Genomic DNA, 24,210 nt, shown 5'->3' with positions numbered 1-24,210 from the left:
CTAGCATCAGAGGGAAGAGAGGCAAGGAGGAAGAGAAACGTCTTTTCTATTTCATTTGTCACTGTCTGCAACTGTGATATCAGCCAAAACCAGAGCAAGAAAAATCTGAAGAATTCCCTGTGGACGCTTGCTCAAGCACAGCGGTTCCAACGAGAGTTGGACTACCATCGATCTGATATTGATGACCTATCATGGTCATCAATATCGTGAAACCAGAACACTCCATTAACTCAGTCATGTTCCTTTTTTAAAAAGTGACAAACTGTTATTGACTGACAGCTACGCTGTATGGACAAAAGTACTCGGATATACCCCTTAATCATTCAAAACAAGTAGAGGCGTCCAGCTTCCCATAAAAAAGTGATAGCCTTTATTCTTTAAAGTGATAAAATATCCAATGAAACAGTACAGACACACAGAGTTAAAGTCTACGCATTTCGGATCTTAAAAAGTGACCCTTACTCATGACAATGCTGTGGTAAACATTGCATTCTTATATATGCCCCCAGCAATCACAACACATATGAAGATATGGAGACATTTGGAAATATACAAAATACGGAATTCAAAATCCAGAATAACATGAGAATTAACTATATAACAGAATAAGGTCCTTTTTTTTATTTAGACCAGTTGGAAAGTCCAAAAGGATTCCAGACTGAGTAGTTTTTTTAAGGTGGTCTTCCCCTCTAATGGGGGGACTGACCCGTTCTACACCCTGGGCTTCAAACGATGTAGTGTCCCCTTTATGGACTGTGGAAAAGTGTAAGTTAGGGCTCTTTCACACTTGCGTTGTTCGGATCCGTAGTGTACTCCATTTGCCAGAATTACACGCCGGATCCGGAAAAACGCGAGTGAACTGAAAGCATTTGAAGACGGATCCGTCTTCAAAATGCGTTCAGTGTTACTATGGCAGCCAGGACGCTTTTAAAGTCCTGGTTGCCATAGCAGGAGTGGGGAGCGGTATACTTACAGTCCGTGCGGCTCCCGGGGCGCTCCAGAATGACGTCAGAGCGCCCCATGCGCATGGATGACGTGCCATGCGATCACGTCATCCATGCGCGTGGGGCGCCCTGACGTCACTCTGGAGCGCCCCAGGAGCCGCACGGACAGTAAGTATACTGCTCGCCCGCTCCCCACTGCACTTTACCATGGCTGCCAGGACTTTAGCGTCCCGGCAGCCATGGTAACCATTCAGAAAAAGCTAAACGTCGGATCCGGCAATGCGCCGAAACGACGTTTAGCTTAAGGCCGGATCCGGATTAATGCCTTTCAATGGGCATTAATTCCGGATCCGGCCTTGCGGCAAGTGTTCAGGATTTTTGGCCAGAGCAAAAAGCGCAGCATGCTGCGGTATTTTCTCCGGCCCAAAAAACGTTCCGGTCCTGAACTGAAGACATCCTGATGCATCCTGAACGGATTTCACTCCATTCAGAATGCATTAGGATGAAACTGATCAGGATTCTTCCGGCATAGAGCCCCGACGACGGAACTCTATGCCGGAAGAAAAGAACGCAAGTGTGAAAGAGCCCTAAGCTGCGGAGACATTCCTGGTACTATAGTGAGGGATCTCAGATAAAGGTTTCCTTATACGCATCTTGATGTCATTTGTAGTGCACCCAACATACTGCAAGGAACATGCACCTTATTCTCTGAGAGGTTCTCAAAGGGGGTCTATAGCCTGCTACAACCACTTGTTCACACAATTTCAGGTTATTTACAGGACACCAGAGCAGTGCTCCAATCCCTTGACAATACGACATGGTTGGCAGATTCATACCACATGACTTAGCTATATCAGCAATAAAATGGTTTCTAGATACTTATAGTGATTTTACATTAGAACTTTAAGACTAATCTGCCAGGGGGTTTGGTTCCCACTGAAGCACAACTTTTTTATATTCAATATCAGTATTGTTTAGAATTATCGGGTGTTTCAATGGGGCCATGCCTTCAATGGCATGGTGGGAAATTAGGTTCTTTTTTGCTGAAGTTAACCCTTTCAAAGATGGTCTCAGGTAGTATGGTCACTACATCGATGAGCTGTGACTGATCTGGTTGGGCGATGTGGCGGCCATATCATTTCTGGGTGAATTCTTCAATAATAATCCATGCAATCTGAAATTTGCCATCCATTGTAATTCCAACCAAGTTATCTTACTTGACTTGGATTTAAGGGTTGACAGTAATTGAGCCACTATTCACACCAGTACGCATCACAAAGATAAGTCTAGGAATACCACTTTACTGCCCACTTCGTGCCATCCATAACATGTGACAAAAATATCTCACTGGGAGAAAAATGATTAGAGCGCGATGGAATTGCTCTGAACGAAGCTGAGAATATTAATATTAGATTGCGTGCACGTAAATACAATCACTCTTCTCTCGAAAAGGCAAAAAAATGGCCTTGGAGAAGCCCAGATCTCAACTTCTTTATCCGAAAAATAATAAAAAAAATCTACTCAGCTGACTTCTAATGCAATCACCTTTACCACCACCAATAGAAATATGCAGCATCCCTCACTATCGTACCAGAAATGCATCCTCCGCTCCCTTACACTTTTCCATGGTCCTTGAAGGAGACACTACATCGTTTATAGCCCAAGGTGTAGAACGGGTCAGTCCTCTCATTAGATAGGAAGACCACCATGAAAAACTACTCAGCCGGGAATCCTTTTGGATTTTCCAGCTGGGTAGTTGTATTCCAACTGGTCTAAATAAAAAATGTAACTCTGCAATATAATTCATTTGCATGTTATTCTTGATTTTTAATTCCGTATTTTGTATATTTCCACACGTCTCCCTATCTTCACATGTGTTGTGATTGCTGTGGGGGTGGAGGGGTATATAAGAATATAATGTCTACCATAGTATTGTCATGAGTAAGGGTCAAATTTTAAGATCCGAAACGCGTAGACACTAATGCTGTGTGTTTGTACAGTGTCATTGGATATTTTATCGCTTTAAAGAATGAAGGCTATCACTTATTTTATGGGAAGCTGGATGCCTCGCCTTGTTTTGGATTATATTCAGTGCCTGGTTCCAAGCTGATCCGTGCCTCCCCAAGTGTGGCAGGCGCAGCACTATGAAGTGCCTTTTGCGCTGTGACATTAGAAGAATTCTGATATCTCTGACATTTTAATCTAACCAGACTGTCTATTACTCTGTAATTCCTCTAGCGCCGTTCTATGGAAGCAAATGCTTGAAATAACTTCTTTATTAACTTCAACTTTTCTTCATATAACACTGCCGCCTCCGCAGCAGATAGTCCATGTACAAAACACGTGATGAATAAAGTATCACAAAATGGTGGTATGTATAAGATGGTGGTTCTACTGTTCAATCTTGTCATTCAACATAAATAGATGCTTCATTCAGTCCCATTGCCAGACTTGTATAAAATCAAGCACTTAGCCATGCGGTCTGCCTTTACAAACATTTGTAAAAGAATGGGTTGTTCTAAAGTGTGAATTTTATTCAAGTGTGGTACTGCAACAGTATGCTGTTTTTTCTTCCCTCCTAGATATTTCCCATGGTATTATTGCAAAGTAAAACCTCAGACACTCGGCCACAAAGTGGTGGGCCATGTAAAGATACAGAGTAGGGTTGCAAAGTGCTGAGGTGTACAGTGCACAAATGTCACCAATGCTCTGCTGATTCAATAACTGCAGAGTTTCAAACTTCTTCTGCCATTAGCATAAGCATAAATACTGGCGCACCAGGAGCTTCATGGCATGGGTTTCCATGGCTGAGCAGCTGCACAAAAGCATTACATCACAAGGCACAATGCCAAGCGTCGGATGGAGTGGTGTTAAGTATGCTGCCATTGAACTCTGGAGCAGTAGAAACATGTTCTGTGGAGTCTATATCTGACAGCCTGATGGACAAGTCTGGGTGTGATGAACGCCAAGAGACTGTTACCTGCTTGACTGCACTGTGCCAACTGCAAAGTTTGGTGGAGGAAGGATCATGCCTGTATTTGCCATTAGGCACCTGAGGACCAGGGGCACCATCTGCTAGTGCAGAGAGACCCTTAAGAGCCAGTGCAGAGGATGGAAGTAGCAGTACTCCCTCAGACCATTGCTCCCTAGGGATCTGTGCAGGGGAAAGGTGGTTTGAAGAATTAGGCTTTAAAGTAAATGTACAAAAGTCTCTCTTTACTTAGTACAAAATATAACGTGTGGCACATCCAGCAGTATTAAGTACAAAGTGCAGTTTTTGGCATTAGATGAGGAGGTATGGTGGCTGGTTGGAAGTTCATTTTTAGAGCACTAGCAGGTGGTTCTAGACTTTGTGCGGCCTTAGGCGAAACTCGAACATGAGGCCCCCACGAAGATCGTTGGGATGCTCGTGATCTCCCGTATGGCGCCCCGGCTCAGTCCTCAAGAAATAAGCTGTGTCAACCACCGCACGGAGCGGTGGTGTGAGCAACACTCCCCCTCCATGTATCTCTATGGAAGACTCAGAGATACACAAGTGCTGTATCTGTGGCTGTCCCATAGATACATGGAGGGGGAGTGTTGACCACCGCACCGGGCACAAGGAGATCCGGAGGACCATACAAGAGATTGTGGGGGATGCCAACGGCCAGACACCCCCCCCCGCCCCCCCCGATCAGACACTTATCTCCTATCCTTTGGAGTACCCCTTTAATATGCAGTGACATCACAGTAAAGGGTTAATATGCACAGTGACAACACAGTACAGGGCTCATATTCATAGTGCATATTAACACTTTGCATTAACCCTGGCCCAGTTCTCTAAATCGACCCTCCACCCACACACCGCATTTTGCTGTATTTGCCATACAGCAGCACATACCTGTCACATACAGGGCCTCCTAGTGACGTCTCCTCCGATGTAGATCTTCTCTGTCATCATCTTCTCCATTCGATCCGGACACTTCTCTCAGCCGCCTCTTCTCTGCAGAGTGTGACACACAGACATCTTAGCTTCCTCACATTTCTATCATCATCCCCCAACCTGGAGTCCCCACAGTGTTATCCTGCTGCTCGCTGTGCCCCCCAATACCCCCAACTGCTATCCTGAAGAAATAAATAGTGCCCTCATAGTAATAGTGCTCCTCATAGTCCCACCAATAGTAATTCCCTTCTAGAATGCTCTCATTAGTAATACTGCCCCCCACACTGCCCCATTAAGTAATTAATCTGCCACATCCCCCCCATTAAGTAATTTGCCCCCCACACTGCCCCCATTAAGTAATTTGTCCGCCACACTGCCCCATTAAGTAATTTGTCCGCCACACTGCCCCCATTAAGTAATTTGTCCGCCACACTGCCCCATTAAATAATTTGCCCGCACACTGCCCGATTATGTAATTTGCCCCCACACTGCCCCCATTAAGTAATTTGCCCCCCCCCACACTGTCCCCATTAAGTAATTTGTCCGCCACACTGCCCCATTAAGTAATTTGTCCATCACACTGCCCCATTAAGTAATTTGCCCCCACACTGCCCCCATTAAGTAATTTGCCACCACACTGCCCCATTATGTAATTTGCCCCCACACTGCCCCATTATGTAATTTGCCCCCACACTGCCCCATTATGTAATTTGCCCCCACACTGCCCCCATTAAGTAATTTGCCCCCCACACTGCCCCATTAAGTAATTTGTCTGCCACACTGCCCCCATTAAGTAATTTGTCCGCCACACTGCCCCATTAAGTAATTTGCTGCCACACTGCCCCATTAAGTAATTTGCCCCCACACTGCCGCATTAAGTAATTTGTCCACCACACTGCCCCATTAAGTATTATGTCCCCCACATTGCCCCCATTAACTAATTTGTCCGCCACACTGCCCCCCATTAAGTAAATTGCCCCCCTTCACTGCCCCCATTAAGTAATTTGTCCGCCACACTGCCCCCATTAAGTAATTTGTCCGCCACACTGCCCCCATTAAGTATTTTCCCCCCAAACTGCCCCATTAAGTAATTTGCCCCCCACACTGCCCCCATTAAGTGATTTGTCCGCCACACTGCCCCCCATTAAGTATTCCCCCCCCACACTGCCGCCCATTAAGTATTTTCCCCCCCACATTGCGTCCATTAAGTAATTTGTCCGCCACACTGCCCCCCATTAAGTAATGTGCCCCCCACACTGCCCCCATTAAGTAATTTGTCCGCCACACTGCCCCCATTAAGTAATTTGCCCCCACACTGCCCTCATTAAGTAATTTGTCTGCCACACTGCCCCCCATTAAGTAATTTGCCCCCCCACACTGCCCCATTAAGTAATTTGCCCCCCACACTGCCTCACAAATTTGCCCACACACGGCTTCATATTATGAAATTTTCCCCCCACCTTGTACTTGTTCGCTGATCTGCTAGGCTGCTGAACGGGCATCAGTTCAGTCACTTCAGAGCGCAACCCCATCCTGCGGCACGTAATCCCATGAGACCCGTGACCTCCCGTGGTGGGTCTCGCGGGATTACTCACCGCATGACTGGGTTGCGCTCTGAAGTGACTGAATTCATGACCGCGCGGCGCAGCAGCCTAGCAGATTAGTGGACAAGTACAAGGGGGGTCGGGAATAGCATTCGGGGCACTGGCTCAAGCCTGGAAAGGACACTCCCACCTGACACTGCCGCAAGTACATTTGTACTTGTGGCGGTGTCAGGTGGGAGCCAGAGAGAGGCCCCCACCAGCGCGAGGCCTTAGGCGGCAGCCTAAGTGGCCTAATGGAAGAGCTGCCTCTGAGCTGTCCACTGTGATACAAGCTTGATGTTTGTGTCTGAGTCATAGTCCCTCACTTCCAGCAGTGTTTGTAAAGCTGAAATTTCGCTTGCTGCTGTCTTTTCGTACTGATGCTTTCTGGCAGCAGTGTTCTGGATTCTGAAGATCTTTCTGAAGTTATAGTCTCACAAGAGAATTAGATATGGTTCATAGGTTCTTCTATTTGCTGTCTGAACTGGAACTACCTCTCCTGGCAGAAAGCAGGACCAGCTGACTGCTACCAAGAGGGGAGGAACAGGGTAGTTAGCCCTGTTCCTGCCAACCATTGCCAACAAATCCTCCTCTGCTGTATTTTCAGGTAGGGAGAGGTACAGAGAAGAGCAATGCTCTTCTATTTCCACTCTATTGCAGGGCAACATCACTGATTTGTGGAGCAGCTAGTTAGCAGGGGCTTCTCTCTACCACCCAGCCAGCCAAAGAAAGCTGAAAGCAAAGATGTTAGTATGTGCACTCATTAGTAATGTCATTTGTAATTCCTATAATTGTAAGTCTTTGGGAGGAAGAAGGTATCATGAGGGTCTTCTGTCTGTACTCCACCGTGATTACTAGCAGACATAAAGGCCTTTGCAGACACTGAGCAATGAAAGCCTCCAGTAACTGCTGTTTTATGTCAGGTCAAATATCGCATTTGTGATTTAACGGATACATCCTGAAGTTATTTTTGGTCAATAGAAAACCTGATGAAAAAAAACAAAAATGTTATTCTCCGGTAGGGATCAAACGATTACTCAATTGAATCGAGAAATTTGACACAAAAAATTCCTTAGATGCAAATTTTTTGCATCGAGTATTCGTTTGTGTCATGTGACCACGGAGCGGGAGTGAAGCGCTTGCTATTACTTACCACTCCGTGGTTACCCGCCGGCCCGTGCCATGCTGCACTTTTAGCTCTGGCACATTGTCAGGACATAGTGCACATATGCGCGCACTATGACCCGACGCTGTGTGATGTCAGGACGGCAGTGTAGCACGCGGAGAAGAAAACGGAGGAGCTGTGGAGCGGAGCCCCTACAGGAAAGGTAAGTACTGGCCACTCCATGTCCACAACCTCACTGCAAGAAACAGCAAAGTAGGAGTGAGGACGCTGCCATGAGCACACTACAGAGCTCTTGGGTGAAATGGCGCGGGCAAGGAAGATCCGGGTGGCCGGGACTGCAGGCGATGCGCACTTGCGAGCTTCATTACTGCTGAGCTCAGGGCTTCCAGAGCCCGGACAGACAATCTATGAAAAGCATCCTGACTGGACAGCGGGATTGCGAATGAGCGGCACTAACACTCCGCAGTCAATGGGACGATTAGCAAGAAGCTGAAGAGTCTGGAGAAGGGCACAGTCAGCATGAAGGGGGCGTATGTAATGAGCACCGGGGTATGAGCTGCAGGCTCAGCAATAATAGGAATGTAAACTACTATAGGGAGCCCCCATGAATGCTCAGGGGTGAAGACCTCATCACAGGCGGATTGTGACTGAACCTGAGAGATAGTGCCTTTATGAACAGAATGCCGGAACTACAGTAAAGACTGACACATGTCAGGGAGGGTCACCGCTTCTTCTCTGTAATATAGACCGCCGCCTGGTTCATCACTCGGACTGGCTCTTAGGGGGGCAAGCTGATGGCACTGGGGTGGGGGAGTGCTGAAGACACTAGGGGAATGGAGCTGATGGCACTGGGAGATAGTGGAGCTGATGGCACCGGGGGGAACTGATGCACTTGGGCTGATCACACGGGGGGAACGAAGAGTGTTGGGGACTGATGGCAGGGAGTCTGATGAGTTTTTATAAAGGAAAACAGTCTATTAATTTTTTCTTATTAGAGTACTCGATTAATCGTAAAAATAATCGGTAGAATACTCGATTACTAAAATAATCGATTACTGCAGCCCTATTCTCCGGTATTGTGATGCTCTGCCGGATCAGAATACCGGAAAACAAAATGCAATGTGAAACTAGCCTAACTGTACAGTAATGCCCTGTTGAAGTTTTTAGCAGCTTCTAATAAGATTTATTCAGAGCAGCCATCCTGCCAGGAGTCATGTTGTGGGTGTAGAAATGATAAGAAAATCCAGATAATGAGTGCAGGAGTGTTCCTACACTGGAGAGTACACACAGATGTCCTGAAGTATACCGTATGCCCTGTATGCAGCATTGTCATGATTAGTGTTGATCGATCACAATAGTGCTGGGGTGCTCGGGCCGAGCACCCGAGTATAATGGAAGTCAATGGGAGAACCCGAGCATTAAACCAGGCACCCCCTGCTCTAAAGAGGGGAGGGTGTCTGGTTCACATGAAAAGGTAAGAAATTGATGGAAACACCACTGAAATGGTTCGAGAACAGCATTGGGAGGATGTCTGGATGCATCTTGGACTCCCAGGTCGCTGCTGGGAACGATGTTGTCCGAGTAGTGCACTACTTTTACAGACTGACAATAATACGCGCAAAATGGAAGATAAAATAGATTTTAGAGGAAAAATATATAAAGTGCAAGTGTTGTCAAAAATTGCAAGGAAGAGGCACTCCGATACAACCTGTATATCACATAAAGGAGGGCCTCATTCACATTGTGGTACAATTGTTCAGGTAGTGGGACTACTACACTCATAAAGCCTATGCACTAAGTGAAAGGGCTGCCAAAAATTACAAGCAACCGTCACTCCAATACATCCTTTGTTACACATAAAGGAGGGCATCATACCCTTGATAAATTATGATTGATGGCCTGCTGGTGACCCTTAAAATTATTTGGAGCAAGAGCCTGCTGATCTGACCATCTAAAACATTATGGGCAAGGGCCTGCTGCCGCTTTGGTAACTCTACATAACCATTCGGATGTCTGCCCTATCAACTTTCGATGTTATTTTCAGCGCCAACCACGGTGACCACGGGTAACGGGGAATCAGGGTTTGATTCTGGAGAGGGAGCCTGAGAAACCGCTCCGGCTACCACTTCCAAGCAAAGCAGCATGCGTCCAAATTACCTATTAGGTATAATTAGGTGAGGGCCTGCAGGTGAGCTGACCCCATAAAAGATTGTAGGGGAGGGCCTGCAGGTGATCTGACCCTCTAAAAAATGATATGCGAGGGTCTGCTGCTGAGCTGACCCTCTAAAACATTATGGATGAGGGCCTGCTGCTGAGCTGACCCTCTAAAACATTATGGATGAGGGCCTGCTGCTGAGCTGACCATTTAAAAAACTATTGGAGAGTACCTGCTGACCATTGAAAAAATTTACAGTGTTCGAAGCAGGCCGGGTCGCCTGTATACTTCAGCTATAAATTTCTTTGCCATGAAAATTAACTTAATCCCAAAAAAAACTTTCCACTGCATTTCATTGCTGTCATTAAAGGACCTGCTGAGATAATTTCAGTAATCGTCATGTTAACTCAGGTGAGAATGTTGACGAGCACAAGGCTGGAGATCATTATGTCAGGCTGATTGGGTTAAAATGGCAGACTTGACCTGTTAAAAGGAGGGTGATGCTTGAAATCATTGTTCTTCCATTGTTAACCATGGTAACCTGCAAAGAAACGCGTGCAGCCATCATTGCGTTGCATAAAAATGGCTTCAAAGGCAAGGATATTGTGGCTACTAAGATTGCACCTCAATCAACAATTTATAGGATCATCAAGAACTTCAAGGAAAGAGGTTCAATTCTTGTTAAGAAGGCTTCAGGGCATCCAAGAAAGTCCAGCAAGCACCAGGATCGTCTCCTAATGAGGATTCAGCTGCGGGATCAGAGTGCCACCAGTGCAGAGCTTGCTCAGGAATGGCAGCAGGCAGGTGTGAGCGACTTTTGGAAGATGGCCTGGTGTCAAGAAGGGCAGCAAAGAAGCCACTTCTCTCCAAAAAAAACATCAGGGACAAATTGATCTTCTGCAGAAAATATGGTGGATGGACTGCTGAGGACTGGGGCAAAGTCATATTCTCCGATGAAACCTCTTTCCGATTGTTTGGGGCATCAGGAAAAAGGCTTGTCCGGAGAAGAAAAGGTGAACGCTACCAACAGTCCTGTGTCATGCCAACAGTAAAGCATCCTTAAACCATTCATGTGTGGGGTTGCTTCTCATCCAAGGGAGTGGGCTCACTCACAATTTTGCCCCAAAACACAGCCATGAATAAAGAATGGTACCAATACACCCTCCAACAGCAACTTCCTCCAACAATCCAACAACAGTTTGGTGAAGAACAATGCATTTTCCAGCACGATGGAGCACCGTGCCATAAGGCAAAAGTGATAACTAAGTGGCTCGGGGACCAAAACCTTGACATTTTGGGTCCATGGCCTGGAAACTCCCCAGATCTTAATCCCATTGAGAACTTGCGGTCAATCCTCAAGAGGCGGGTGGACAAACAAAAACCCACTAATTCTGACAAACTCCAAGAAGTGATTATGAAAGAATGGGTTGCTATCAGTCAGGAATTGGCCCAGAAGTTGATTGAGAGCATGCCCAGTCGAATTGCAGAGGTCCTGAAAAAGAAGGGCCAACACTGCAAATACTGACTCTTTGCATAAATGTCATTTAATTGTCGATAAAAGCCTTTGAAACGTATGAAGTGCGCCAGTCTATCCGGCGTTAGGTACCACCTTAATGGGGTTTTCCTATTTTGCTCTGCATGGTATATGCATTTAGAGCTTTTCATGGACCAGTACATGGCATCCATCCATTTACCCAGAGAGAATTCCTTTCCCATTTCTGCCTCCCACCTGGACATAAAAGGCTTTTTGCTTTCTTTGTCTATTGACATCCGAAATGAATGCCAAAAGGAGAGGCTGGAATGGGAACAGTTATCTGCTCTTAGTAGCTTGCCAATTGGGTCACTAACATCCGCTGTAGCATCTAAATTGAAAGATGAGAGAAAATGACAGATCTGTAAGTATTGATAGAAAATAGAGATAGGTAAGTTATAGGTGGAATGCAATACCTCAAAGGATCGTAGATTGGACTGGTCAAATAGGCTTCCAAGCGTACCAATCCCGCAGTTCAGCCATCCTGTGATATGAAGTGTAGGGATATGATACTCTATGGCCGAGATGGGGAAATGTTTCTTTTCCAGGGGTAAAGGTGCTCTGATTTTGAATAAGTGCACCCATGCGAACATGGAGGCTTGCATTGTGCTTAGTGGCACGGGAAATGTGAAAGGTTTTAGCAAGTAGGCAGCTAACAATGACTTAAGGGACCGTCTCCTAACATAAACCTCTTCTATACTGAGCCATTTGTGAGGTGACGAAGGTGACCACCACTCCATAGTTTGGTCCAACAGATTGGCTAAATAGTAACTGTATAGATCTGGGACCCCCAGCCCACCTTTACTAATAGAAGGATACAATACATTATTCCTAATCCTGGGGGGGGGGGCTTCCCCATATGAAGCTAAGCATGTCACCTTGTTGATGTACGATCTTGGTATTTTCAGAGGTATGCACCTGAATATGTACAGAATTTTGGGAAGAATTAGCATCATAACCGCGTTTATTTTTGCAATCCACGAAAGCATTGCTTTACTGTACTTGGAGTAGTCAGTTTGTAATTCAGTCCTCAGTTTTTTAAGGTTTAGTGAAAGCAGATTAGACAATGAGCTAGTAAGCTCCACTCCTAAATAACGTATCGATTCGGTGGCCCAGGTGAAGGGATAGCTATCACTTAATTCCTGATGTAAACTTTCTGGTACATTAATAGGGAGTACATTCGTTTTGCCAACATTTAGCTTATAATAGGAGAATGAGGAATACTGGTTTAGTATTTCAGTTACAGCCTGAAGTGATGTTAAGGGATTAGAGAGTGTCAGGATAACATCATCGGCATACAAACCAATGCAGTGTGAACATTTCCCTACTGTGACTTCAGATATTTGCGTGCAGTTTCGTATTTTTTCCGCCAATGGCTCCATTACCAGTGCGAATATCAGAGGCGATAATGGGCACCCCTGTCTAGTCCCATTGGTAATCGAGAAGGGAGCAGACAAAAATCCTGAAGCTAAAACATTTGCCTTTGGCGCAGAGTACAATTCTAGTATAGCCTGTAAGATATGCCCGTTGAACCCAAATTTCCTAAGAGTCTGATCCAGAAACCCCCCGTGCACTCTATCGAACGCTTTTTCAGCGTCTAAGGAGACAAAGATCGTGGGGGCTCTGGTCCACTCTGCAATCTGGATCAAATTTAACATTTTCCTAGTGCCATCCCTACATTGTCTACCTGGCACAAAGCCCACTTGGTCAGGATTTATTAGGGCAGGTAGCACCTTGTTGAGTCGAGCAGCCAATATCTTAGCAAACAGCTTGAGGTCAGCGTTCAACAGGGAAATTGGCTTAAAGTTCTCAGGGGCATCAGGAGGTTTCCCCGGTTTGGGTAGAGTGACTACAGTGGCCTGCAACATTTCTGAGGGAATGTCCCCAGAAGTCAGAAATGTATTATGCTGCTTAACTAAGTGAGGGATTAGTGTAGGGTGGAATGTTTTATAATATTCTGCTGGGAATCCGTTGGGTCCTGGGGCCTTATTAGATGGGGTATTTTTTATGGTGATGGAAATTTCCTCTGGAGTAATTGGCCTATTCAGAATACACAAATCATCCGCAGAAACCTTGGGAAGCTTAAGAGAGTCTAAATATGCAAAATTGCTTATGCGGATGGCTGAACCGTATTACGATCCGATCGCAAGTTGTATAGGGAGGAATAATACGCCGCAAAGGCATCAGCTATTTCCTGAGGGTGCGTAAACACTTTACTGTTGTACTTTAAACTAGCTATCCTAGCTGCAGCTGCTCTACTTTTTAATCTGCGCGCCAATAATGCCCCTGCTCTGTCCCCTGTGTGATAGAAGTTTGTCTGCATTCGCTTTAGACTTAATTCTTGACGGTATAAGAATAGTCCTGAGCGCAGCTCTGCATTCCGGTAGGAGAGCTAATGTAGAGGAGTTGTTGTTTAACTTATGGTTTTTCTCTGCATCCTGCAGTCGAGTTAGAGCATCCTGTATAGCCCTATTTCTACTTTTGTTCATTCTCGCCGCTAGTTGTAACAGAATCCCTCTCATATATGCTTTATGGGTAAGCCAAAGAGTGTGAATACTAGTGTCAGGAAGATCATTAAATGCCAGAAAGTCTTGTAAAGTATCTGTGATCTGCTTAACTCTTTCAGGGCATTTCAGTAGGTAAGTATTCAACCTCCATTGCGGGCGCGGGAGATTGGGGAGACCATCTTCAATTACAATGCTAACTGGGGCATGATCTGACCATGTCGCTCCCCCAATGTCAGACCTTGCGACCCTATGCAGAAGGCCTTTGGAAACTAGAATGTAATCGATGCGACTGAGATAAGTGCGCAGTAGATATAAACATGTAATCTCGCTCCTCACTGTGCTAATATCGCCAGATATCATGAAAGGCAGACTCATATAAAGTCGCTTGTAGGTCTACTCGACGGCTCCCTTGTGTGGACTTACAATCCAATGCTGAGTTAATCGGAATATTAAAGTCTCCTCCTATTACTACCTCCCCCACCGCTATTTTCTCCACTTTGTTAAACAGCCTCCTACAGAAGGCCACCTGTCACTACCAGAGCTTTGAGACGTTCTCACAGCTCTGTTTCTCCACCCCTGTGATGATGTCACTATTAGAGCTTGGAGGAGTTCCCTCTGCCCTGTTTCTCCGCCCCTGTGATGAGGTCTTTACTTTCTGTTTCCTTCCTCCCAGCTGTCTCTCCTGTGTTTGATTTCGCTGCCTTTAAATCACCCCTCCTCCTTTGTAGAGGTGCGGATTATACTTTTCATTTGAGCTGTATCTCTCGCTTGAGTATCTTCACCTGTGTGATATCTTTCACTGGATCTGTGTTCTGCTGAAGCAAGTACTTCGGATATTGTCTGCTGACTTTGGATCTGTTTTCACTGCAGCCACACCTCCTTCAGTTAAGTGTTCAGATATTGTGTGTTTCTGTTTCTTTGCTGACTGGATCCGAGGCGACCCCGGTTCCGTCCATATACTGAGCAGGGCACCGGTGGCCGTGCCCCTTCCACTATTGTAGGGGTTTCAGTGGTCATCAGCCTAAGGTACGCGGGCATGTCTCGATCCACCATATGGATCCGGACATGTGCATAGCAGCTTAGGGAGAGCTTTTAGGGTCTGACAGGGGTCACCCTTTATCCTCCCTAGTTTGGGTCCGGTCAGTTGCTATTCACTGTGTGTTGCTCACTTACAGCCGTGACATTATAATCCGCCAAACCGTCCTTTTTTTACATGGATCCGCTTTCTGACCTGGTTGACCGCATGCAGGGTCTTTCTTTGGAGGTAGCGGATCTCCGTCAATCTATGACTTAGCTTCAAGCATTGGGCTCTGCTCCGGCCCATGGAGTCTGTTGCGAGCCAAAGGTCTCACTTCCGGAAACGTTCTCCGGGGGCAGTGAGAATTTTGTTCGTTTCAGAGAGGCATGCAAACTCCATTTTTGCTTGTGTCCCCATTCCTCTGGTAATGAGGAACAGAGGGTGAGGATTGTCATCTCCCTGCTCAGGGATAATGCTCAGACTTGGTCTTTTTCGTTGCCATCGGGGGATCCCTCCCTTCGATCCGTGGAAAGATTTTTTGTGGCCCTGGGGCAGATATATGATGACCCGGATCGTGTTGCTCTGGCCGAATCTAACTTACGTTCTTTATGCCAGAACAAACTGTCTGCGGAGCTTTATTGTTCTGAATTTCGGAGATGGGCAGCTGATTCAGGTTGGAATGATGCTGCACTCCGGAGTCAGTTCTCTCATGGTCTCTCAGAGAGATTGAAAGATGCGTTTGCTTTCCATGAGAGACCAACGTCCTTAGAGTCTGCCATGTCATTGGCGGTACGCCTTGACAGGCGTCTAAGAGAAAGAAACGAGACCTCTCTGTCCAGTCATTTTCAGTCTAGGGGCAGTGGTGCGGACTCATTCACTGTGCAGGGGCCTCATCCTCTCTCGGTTCCCTCTGTGGAGGAGCCCATGCAGCTAGGTCGACTTGCCCCTGATAAAAGAGGATTTAGTCCTCAGAGAATGGTGTGTTTTTGTTGTGGGGGCATAGGTCATTCGGCAAATGTTTGTCCGTCTAGGAAATTCTTGAACTGTACTAAGAGTTATAATAAGAGAAAAACCTCAAAAGGTAAATCATCAAACTCTGCTTCATCTGCTACTTTGGGCAAAGTTGATGTAGGAATTGATGCTTTTCCTCTGACCTGCAGTTCCCGTTTTCTCCTTTCTGCCAGGGTAGCGCTAGGGAGCAAAGTCATTTCTTGTGAAATTTTTGTCGATAGTGGAGCGGCCGTCAATCTTATTGATACTCAATTTGTAGCCATGCATGGTTTTCAGGTTTGCACATTAGAAAAGGATATACCTGTTTTTGCTATTGACTCTGCTCCACTCTCACAGAGATCCCTGAAGGGCATTGTTCACAATATCCGGTTAGCGGTAGGTGACACTCATGTGGAGGATATATCTTGTTTTGTCCTTAACGGATTGCCTTCTCCTCTAGTTTTGGGGTTACCCTGGCTTACTAGACATAACCCCACTATTGATTGGCAAGGAAGGCAAATAAATGAGTGGAGTGAGTTTTGTAGAGAGAATTGTCTCACAGCGATCTTTGCAGAGGTGTCTACTAAAACGGTGCCATTATTTCTCTCTGATTTCTCGGACGTGTTTTCCGAGAGCGGTGTTCAGGAGCTACCTCCTCACCGGGAGTTTGACTGTCCCATTAACCTCATTCCCGGCGCCAAGCTGCCAAAAGCACGCCTCTACAATCTCTCACAACCGGAAAGAATCGCAATGCGAACTTATATCTCTGAGAGTCTCGATAAGGGGCATATTCGTCCCTCAAAATCACCTGTTGCCGCTGGGTTTTTTTTTGTTAAAAAGAAAGATGGCTCTCTGAGACCTTGCCTAGATTTTAGGGAGCTGAACCGTATCACGATTCGCGATCCCTATCCCCTTCCTCTGATCCCGGACCTCTTCAACCAAATTGTTGGGGCCAAGGTTTTTTCCAAATTGGATTTGAGAGGCGCGTACAACCTGGTCAGGGTCAGAGAGGGGGATGAATGGAAAACGGCCTTTAATACCCCTAACGGGCATTTTGAGAATCTCGTTATGCCTTTCGGCCTGATGAATGCTCCGGCCGTCTTTCAGCATTTTGTTAACAGTATTTTCTACCATTTAATGGGGAAATTTGTATTGGTGTATCTTGATAATATTTAGAGTTTTTCCCCTGATGTTCAGACCCATCAGGATCATCTTTTTCAGGTTCTGCGGATTCTGCGGGAGAATAAATTGTACGCCAAGCTGGAGAAATGTGTTTTTATGGTATCGGAGATTCAATTTCTGGGTTTTCTCCTCTCTGCTTCTGGTTTTCGCATGGATCCGGAGAAGGTCCGTGCTGTGCTGGAGTGGGAGCTTCCTGAGAATCAGAAGGCATTGATGCGCTTTCTGGGTTTTGCAAACTATTACAGAAAGTTCATTTAGAATTATTCCTCTGTTGTCAAACCCCTCACTGACATGACAAAAAAGGGGGCAGATTTTTCCTCTTGGTCGGAGGAGGCGCTTGTAGCTTTTTCTAAGATTAAAGAGAGTTTTGCGTCTGCTCCCGTCTTGGTGCATCCCGATGTTTCCTTACCTTTTATTGTTGAGGTGGATGCTTCCGAGGTGGGTGTGGGTGCGGTTTTGTCCCAGGGCCCTTCTCCTGCCAAGTGGCGACCCTGTGCCTTTTTCTCTAAAAAACTCTCCCCGGCAGAGAGAAACTATGATGTGGGAGATAGAGAGTTGTTGGTCATCAAGTTGGCTTTCGAGGAATGGCGCCATTGGTTGGAGGGGGCCAGGCATCTTATCACCGTTTTTACCGACCATAAGAATCTGGCGTACTTGGAGTCGGCCAGGCGTATGAATCCGAGACAGGCCAGATGGTCTCTGTTCTTCTCCAGATTCAATTTTGTCATTACATTCCGCCCTGGGATCAAAAATGTGAAGGCTGATGCTCTCTCTCGCTGTTTTCCGGGAGGAGGAAACTCAGAGGACCCGGGTCCCATTTTGGCGGAGGGGGTGGTTGTTTCTGCTCTGTATTCTGATTTGGAGGCCGAGGTCCAGGCTGCCCAGACTGAGGTACCTGCCCGTTGTCCTCCTGGGAAGTTGTTTGTGCCTCCTGAGTTACGTCACAAACTCTTCAAGGAGCATCATGATACTGTTCTTGCTGGTCACCCCGGGAGTAGAGCCACGGTAGATCTCATTGCTCGGAGATTTTGGTGGCCGGCTCTTCGTAAGTCGGTGGAGGGTTTTGTGGCTGCTTGTGAGACGTGCGCTCACGCTAAGGTCCCTCGTTCACGGCCTTCAGGTCCCCTTCTCCCGTTACCCATACCTTCCCGTCCTTGGACACACCTCCCCATGGACTTTATCACGGATCTTCCTCGTTCCTCAGGGAAGTCGGTGATCCTGGTGGTGGTGGACCGTTTTAGCAAGATGGCTCATTTCGTACCCTTCCCTGGTTTACCCAGTGCTAAAACGTTGGCGCAAGCTTTTGTCGACCATATTGTTAAATTGCATGGCATTCCCTCGGATATTGTTTCCGATAGAGGCACGCAGTTTGTGTCCAGATTCTGAAAGGCTTTCTGTTCTTGCCTGGGGGTTCGACTGTCCTTCTCTTCTGCTTTTCACCTGCAGTCGAATGGTCAGACTGAACGCGTCAACCAGAATCTGGAGACATATTTGCGCTGTTTTGTGGCAGAGAACCAGGAGGATTGGTGTTCATTTCTCCCTCTTGCTGAGTTTGCTCTGAACAACCGTCGTCAGGAATCTTCTGATAAGTCACCATTCTTTGGTGCATATGGGTTCCATCCGCAGTTTGGGACATTCTCAGGAGGGAATTTGGCAAAAGATTCAGAGTAATCTTAGAAAGATGAGTGAGAAATATAAGCGTGTGGCTGATAAGAGACGTGTGCCTGGTCCGGACCTGAATGTGGGTGATCTGGTGTGGTTGTCTACAAGAAATATTAAACTGAAGGTTCCCTCCTGGAAATTGGGTCCCAAGTTTATTGGGCCTTATAAAATCTTGTCAGTCGTCAATCCTGTTGCCTTCCGTCTTGATCTTCCACGGGTTTGGAAGATACATAATGTATTTCACAGGGCTCTTTTAAAACCATATGTCCAGCCCACGGTACCCTCCTCTTTGCCTCCTCCTCCGATTTTGGTTGATGGCAATCTGGAGTTTGACGTTTCCAGAATTGTGGACTCTCGCATTGTCCGCGGTTCTCTTCAGTACCTCGTTCATTGGAAGGGTTATGGTCCTGAGGAGAGGATGTGGGTTCCGGTGTCGGACATTAAAGCCACTCGCCTCATCAGGGCATTTCATAGGGCTCATCCTGAGAAGGTGGGTCCTGGGTGTCCGGAGTCCACCCGTAGAGGGGGGGGGGTACTGTCACTACCAGAGCTTTGAGACGTTCTCACAGCTCTGTTTCTCCACCCCTGTGATGATGTCACTATTAGAGCTTGGAGGAGTTCCCTCTGCCCTGTTTCTCCGCCCCTGTGATGAGGTCTTTACTTTCTGTTTCCTTCCTCCCAGCTGTCTCTCCTGTGTTTGATTTCGCTGCCTTTAAATCACCCCTCCTCCTTTGTAGAGGTGCGGATTATACTTTTCATTTGAGCTGTATCGCTCGTTTGAGTATCTTCACCTGTGTGATATCTTTTCACTGGATCTGTGTTCTGCTGAAGCAAGTACTTCGGATATTGTCTGCTGACTTTGGATCTGTTTTCACTGCAGCCGCACCTCCTTCAGTTAAGTGTTCAGACATTGTGTGTTTCTGTTTCTTTGCTGACTGGATCCGAGGCGACCCCGGTTCCGTCCATATACTGAGCAGGGCACCGGTGGCCGTGCCCCTTCCACTATTGTAGGGGTTTCAGTGGTCATCAGCCTAAGGTACGCGGGCATGTCTCGATCCACCATATGGATCCGGACATGTGCATAGCAGCTTAGGGAGAGCTTTTAGGGTCTGACAGGGGTCACCCTTTATCCTCCCTAGTTTGGGTCCGGTCAGTTGCTATTCACTGTGTGTTGCTCACTTACAGCCGTGACACCACCTGTCTGACATTGGGGGCGTAGACAGACACCAAGGAATATGGTTTACCATCTAGGGTACATAATAAAATAACATATTTCCCAGCTGAGTCAGTTATACATTTCTGTAGGGAAAAGGCAACCGTAGACTTTACACCAATGAATACCCCTGCTCTCCTCTTTCTCCTTGTGTGGGAATGGTGCACTACAGGGAAGCTCCTATGTTTACATCTGAATGCATCTCTTTCCAGTAGGTGTGATTCTTGAACAAAAAGCACATCACAATTGGCTTTAAGGGCTTCTGACCAGAGCTGCGTGCTTCTATATGGAGAATTTAGCCCGCGCTCATTCAAAGATAACATTTTTAACCCCATTGTTTATACATAGGAGCTCCCTGCAATGCACCACGCCGCACCTCTCTGTCCAATCCCGCCAAAATCGAGACCCAAAAAACACATGTTACATACAATGTGAGTATAGGAACCAACCAAAAAATAGAATAAAATAAAACAAATGTAGAAGGAAAGTAAAGTAAATACAGTGTGGTCATCAAGGCGTGTCAGGCCTGACCAAAAATTAACGGTCAAGAGACCAGAGAGAACAAGTCCAGTCGGGGCAGAGAACTAAAGCTCCCCGCTTCGGACTAACATCAACAAATGTGGACAGTCATCCGGCTACTCCCTGCTGGAATGAACTCACATATCAGGCTACGTCCCACTCCGGTGGGATCTTGTCTGGATGCGGCGCGGCTTCCTTTGCCTGAAAAGAGTCCCCACTGATAAGGCCCCAGTCGGTTAGATGACGAGTCGCCACTTGAGGTGAGTTGAAAACTTGTAGGCCCCCATTATACGTGGCCAGCAGCTTCACTGGGAAACGCTTTGTAAGCGTTGCTGCGGAGAGATCAGAGTATACCTCAATACCTGTAAAGTCCTCCGATGGGGACGGGTTCTGCCTCAGGACCATCAGGAACGCCTCTTTAATGGTGCAAAAGTGGATCCTGGCAATAACATTGCGTGGAAGAGATGGATCCAGACCTTTAGGCTTGGGCACTCTGTGGATACGATCTAAGATCATGTCCCTTTCTGTGGACCCAGGCAGTGCGGCTTTAAGAAGCTGCTGCAGGAGATGATCCAGCTCATGTGCTTCAACAGACTCTGGGACCCCATAGATTCTTACATTGTTCCGTCTGTCCTCCAAGTCTTGTAGCTTAGCTGTTAGTTTAGCAACATCATCTTCCATAGCCTCATGGGCATCGATAAGGGTGTTGTGGGAGGTAGCAAATTCAGACATTTTAACCTCCAGATGCGACGTGCGGTCCCCAATGCTCTGGATGTCTTTTCTGAGATCTTTCAGAAGCCCCAGCATGTCCTCCTTCATAGAGGAATGTAAAGTGTCCAGCATGGAGCGCATGACGTCTGCTGTGAGCTGAGTATTTTCAAGGGATTCCCGCTCAGGCCTGCTCCTAGCAGCCGGGCTATGCGTGGGTAGCGATGGCGTTCCCACCGGAGAGGTCAGCGTGCAGGCTGGAGGTGAAGTCCCCCTTAGGCCAGACTCTGCTGGCGTCGATTTACCAAAGAATTCGGTCAATTTTGCCGGAGCGGGACGTCTCCTAACCTTCCCCATGTCTGGAGCTCCTTAGAAGGCTGTAACTGGTAGTGATAGGATGCCGGAATAGCTGCTGTGAGCCGCTTTTTAGATGTTTAGTCCAGAGCAGATGCGCTATGCGACCGGCGCCATCAGCGAGCAGGCCACGCCCCCCCCCCCCCCCCCCCAAGTGCGTGTAATTATATTTCACTACATCACAGAAACAACTGAAACAAAGATCTAAAAGCAGTTTAGCAGCCAACTGTGTGGAACCTAATATTTGTGTCATTCTCAAAACTTTTGGCCACGACTGTACGTTCCCAATAATCAGATCAAACATCAGAGGTGTGTATCTTCAGCATAAAAGTATAGTGATATTACTCAGTAGTGGTAATGATAGTGGTTATGATGCAGTGGTAGTATTTGTGCACTGTATAGTGGTATCGCTGGTAATATTGACCTTTGAACAGTGTTTTGTTCATGTTTAGTGGTAAGGTTGGACTAGTTAAACATGAATGTTTTCTTCAATCTTGTCAACTACACAACTATGTCATTATTTCATATTTATCTTTGTATGGACATAACATTTGTTTCATATATATTGGCATTATTGTGAAAACTACTCTATATACATATATAAATTATTAGGAACCTAACCCCCCCCCCCTTCCTACTCCAGTGCTTGAGCCACTTGTTATCAACTGTTCCATTGTTTTATCAATGTATTCACATTGATCTGTTTGGTTTACTGCACCTTTCATTACTACACCTGTGTCAGCCCTGAAGTGGGTGGAGCCATATATTATGATGTCATTTCCCTCTTTGTTTCTGTTACTCCTCCTTCCCTCTGTGTATAAAAGAGATGTGATAGGGGTGTATTGTATAGTCTGATGAAAGCACGTGTTGTGCTGAAACGCGTCACTATATGCCTATAATATGTGACTGAATAAACGCAACATTCATCATCATCGCGAGTGCCGGTCTTTTTTCCTTTTTATTGCAAGTATTGGGACGTCTACCCACTGACTCGTGCACCGCGTCCATTCCAGCAGTGCCGACCCTTCTCTACACAAGAAACACCTCCAGGTCAGGAATATCCACAGACCAATGCTGAAACGATCTCCGGGGTGTTGAATCTTGCATTTAAATTATCTCCTCGTAGAAAGAGAAAACTGGTTTATATGGGTGTCCCCGCCTAGCAGTAGATTCAAGGGGACCACATTTCAACTGTAGAGGTAAAGTTTTAAATTGTGTCCCACAGGCGTGTCTCAACTGGAGGTTGGGGTAGGTTGTAATCTCTTTGGAGACTTTCAAAAGTACAGAAAAAATCAGTCTTGATATATTTGGGTAAGATATCTCACCCCTTTCTGAGGATAGAATTCATAGTCAGCGAGATGGAGGAGCTCTTTAAGATGCATGTTTCGCAACAGAGGGATATATGGGGACCAGGTCTCGCCATCCGCACTCACATGTACCTCTACAAATGTCTTCAATGCTGCCACCACATTTGCCATAGCCTCCGTATAGTGTTTCACCTTGTGCGCCCCTCCCCGATATATCAGGTTTGCCAGTGCTACGTATGAGCCCACTAGCGCCGCCTCAAGGACCACTTCTGGGTTATTCGCATCCGCACTGATCCACCATGATGTATATACCAGTTGCGAGGCAATATAATAAATATACATATCTGGCAATCTCAGTCCCCCCTGCGAGTATAAAGCCGTTAGGGATTTCCTAGCCAACCTAGGAGCCTGGTGTCTCCACAAAAATGGTGACAGCACTCTATCTAAGTACTCAAAATGAGATTTGGGAATTTTCATTGAAGTTGCTCTGTAGACCTATAGCAGTTTAGATAATACCATTTTGACAATGTTTATTTGGCCCACCAGTGACAGTGGTGGGTTTTCCCAGGCCTCGGTTTTACGGGTAATATACTCCATTGTAGGTACCACATTCAGTTGATAAAACTGACTAGGGTCTCTGTGTATCCGAATCCCCAAATACAGCATACGAAGCAATCAACCACCTCTAATCGAGAAAGTGGAGACATGTCTGTTCTTTCCACCTCATCAACAAGGCACAGGCCTAACTTCGCCCAATTTACCCGAAGTCCAGAGTAAGTTCCAAAACAGTCTACCGTAACCAGGAGTGCCTCTAGAGAGGGACCAGGATCTTCTAAATATACTAACATATCGTCTGCATATAACGATAACTTCTCTTGCATTCCTGCTATTGTCCACCCCTCTATCAGCATACTGTTGTTGATCAATTGGGCAAGAGGTTCCATGACGAGGGCAGACGACATAGTTGACAAGGGGCACTCTTGTCTGGTACCTCTATGTAACCTAAAGGGCTGTGACAGGTAGCCATTTCCCCTTACTCTTGCCTTTGGGGCCTGATATAGTAGCTGCACCCACCATACAAAAGACAGGGGGAACTTTAAGCAGTTCAGTGTCTCCCACATGAACTGCCATTCAACAGAATCGAAAGCTTTCTCATTGTCAAGGGAGGCGATTGACCGGGATCCCGCATTCTCGTGTCTAACCTGCAGATTTGTGAATAACCTCCTGAGATTTATATCTGTGGTCTTACCTGGCATAAAGCCGGATTGATCGGGACCTATCACCGAGAGTATAACATCACTAAGACATCTAGCCAGAACTTTCGCTAAGATCAATGTTCAGAAGGGAAATTGGTTTATATTAACTGCACTGGTCCGGGGGCTTCCCAGGTTTGTGGATTACTACAATAGTCGCCTCCATGAAAGATGGGGGCAGCCTTTTGTGTTCAAAAGCATATTCAAACAGTTTAATGAGCCTCGCACATTTGTAA

This window comes from Bufo gargarizans, chromosome 1 (genome assembly GCF_014858855.1).
Source record: "Bufo gargarizans isolate SCDJY-AF-19 chromosome 1, ASM1485885v1, whole genome shotgun sequence".
NCBI classification, from domain to species: Eukaryota; Metazoa; Chordata; class Amphibia; order Anura; family Bufonidae; genus Bufo; species Bufo gargarizans.
The sequence above is the reverse complement of the archived record's forward strand: the minus strand, read 5'-3'. Positions refer to the sequence as shown.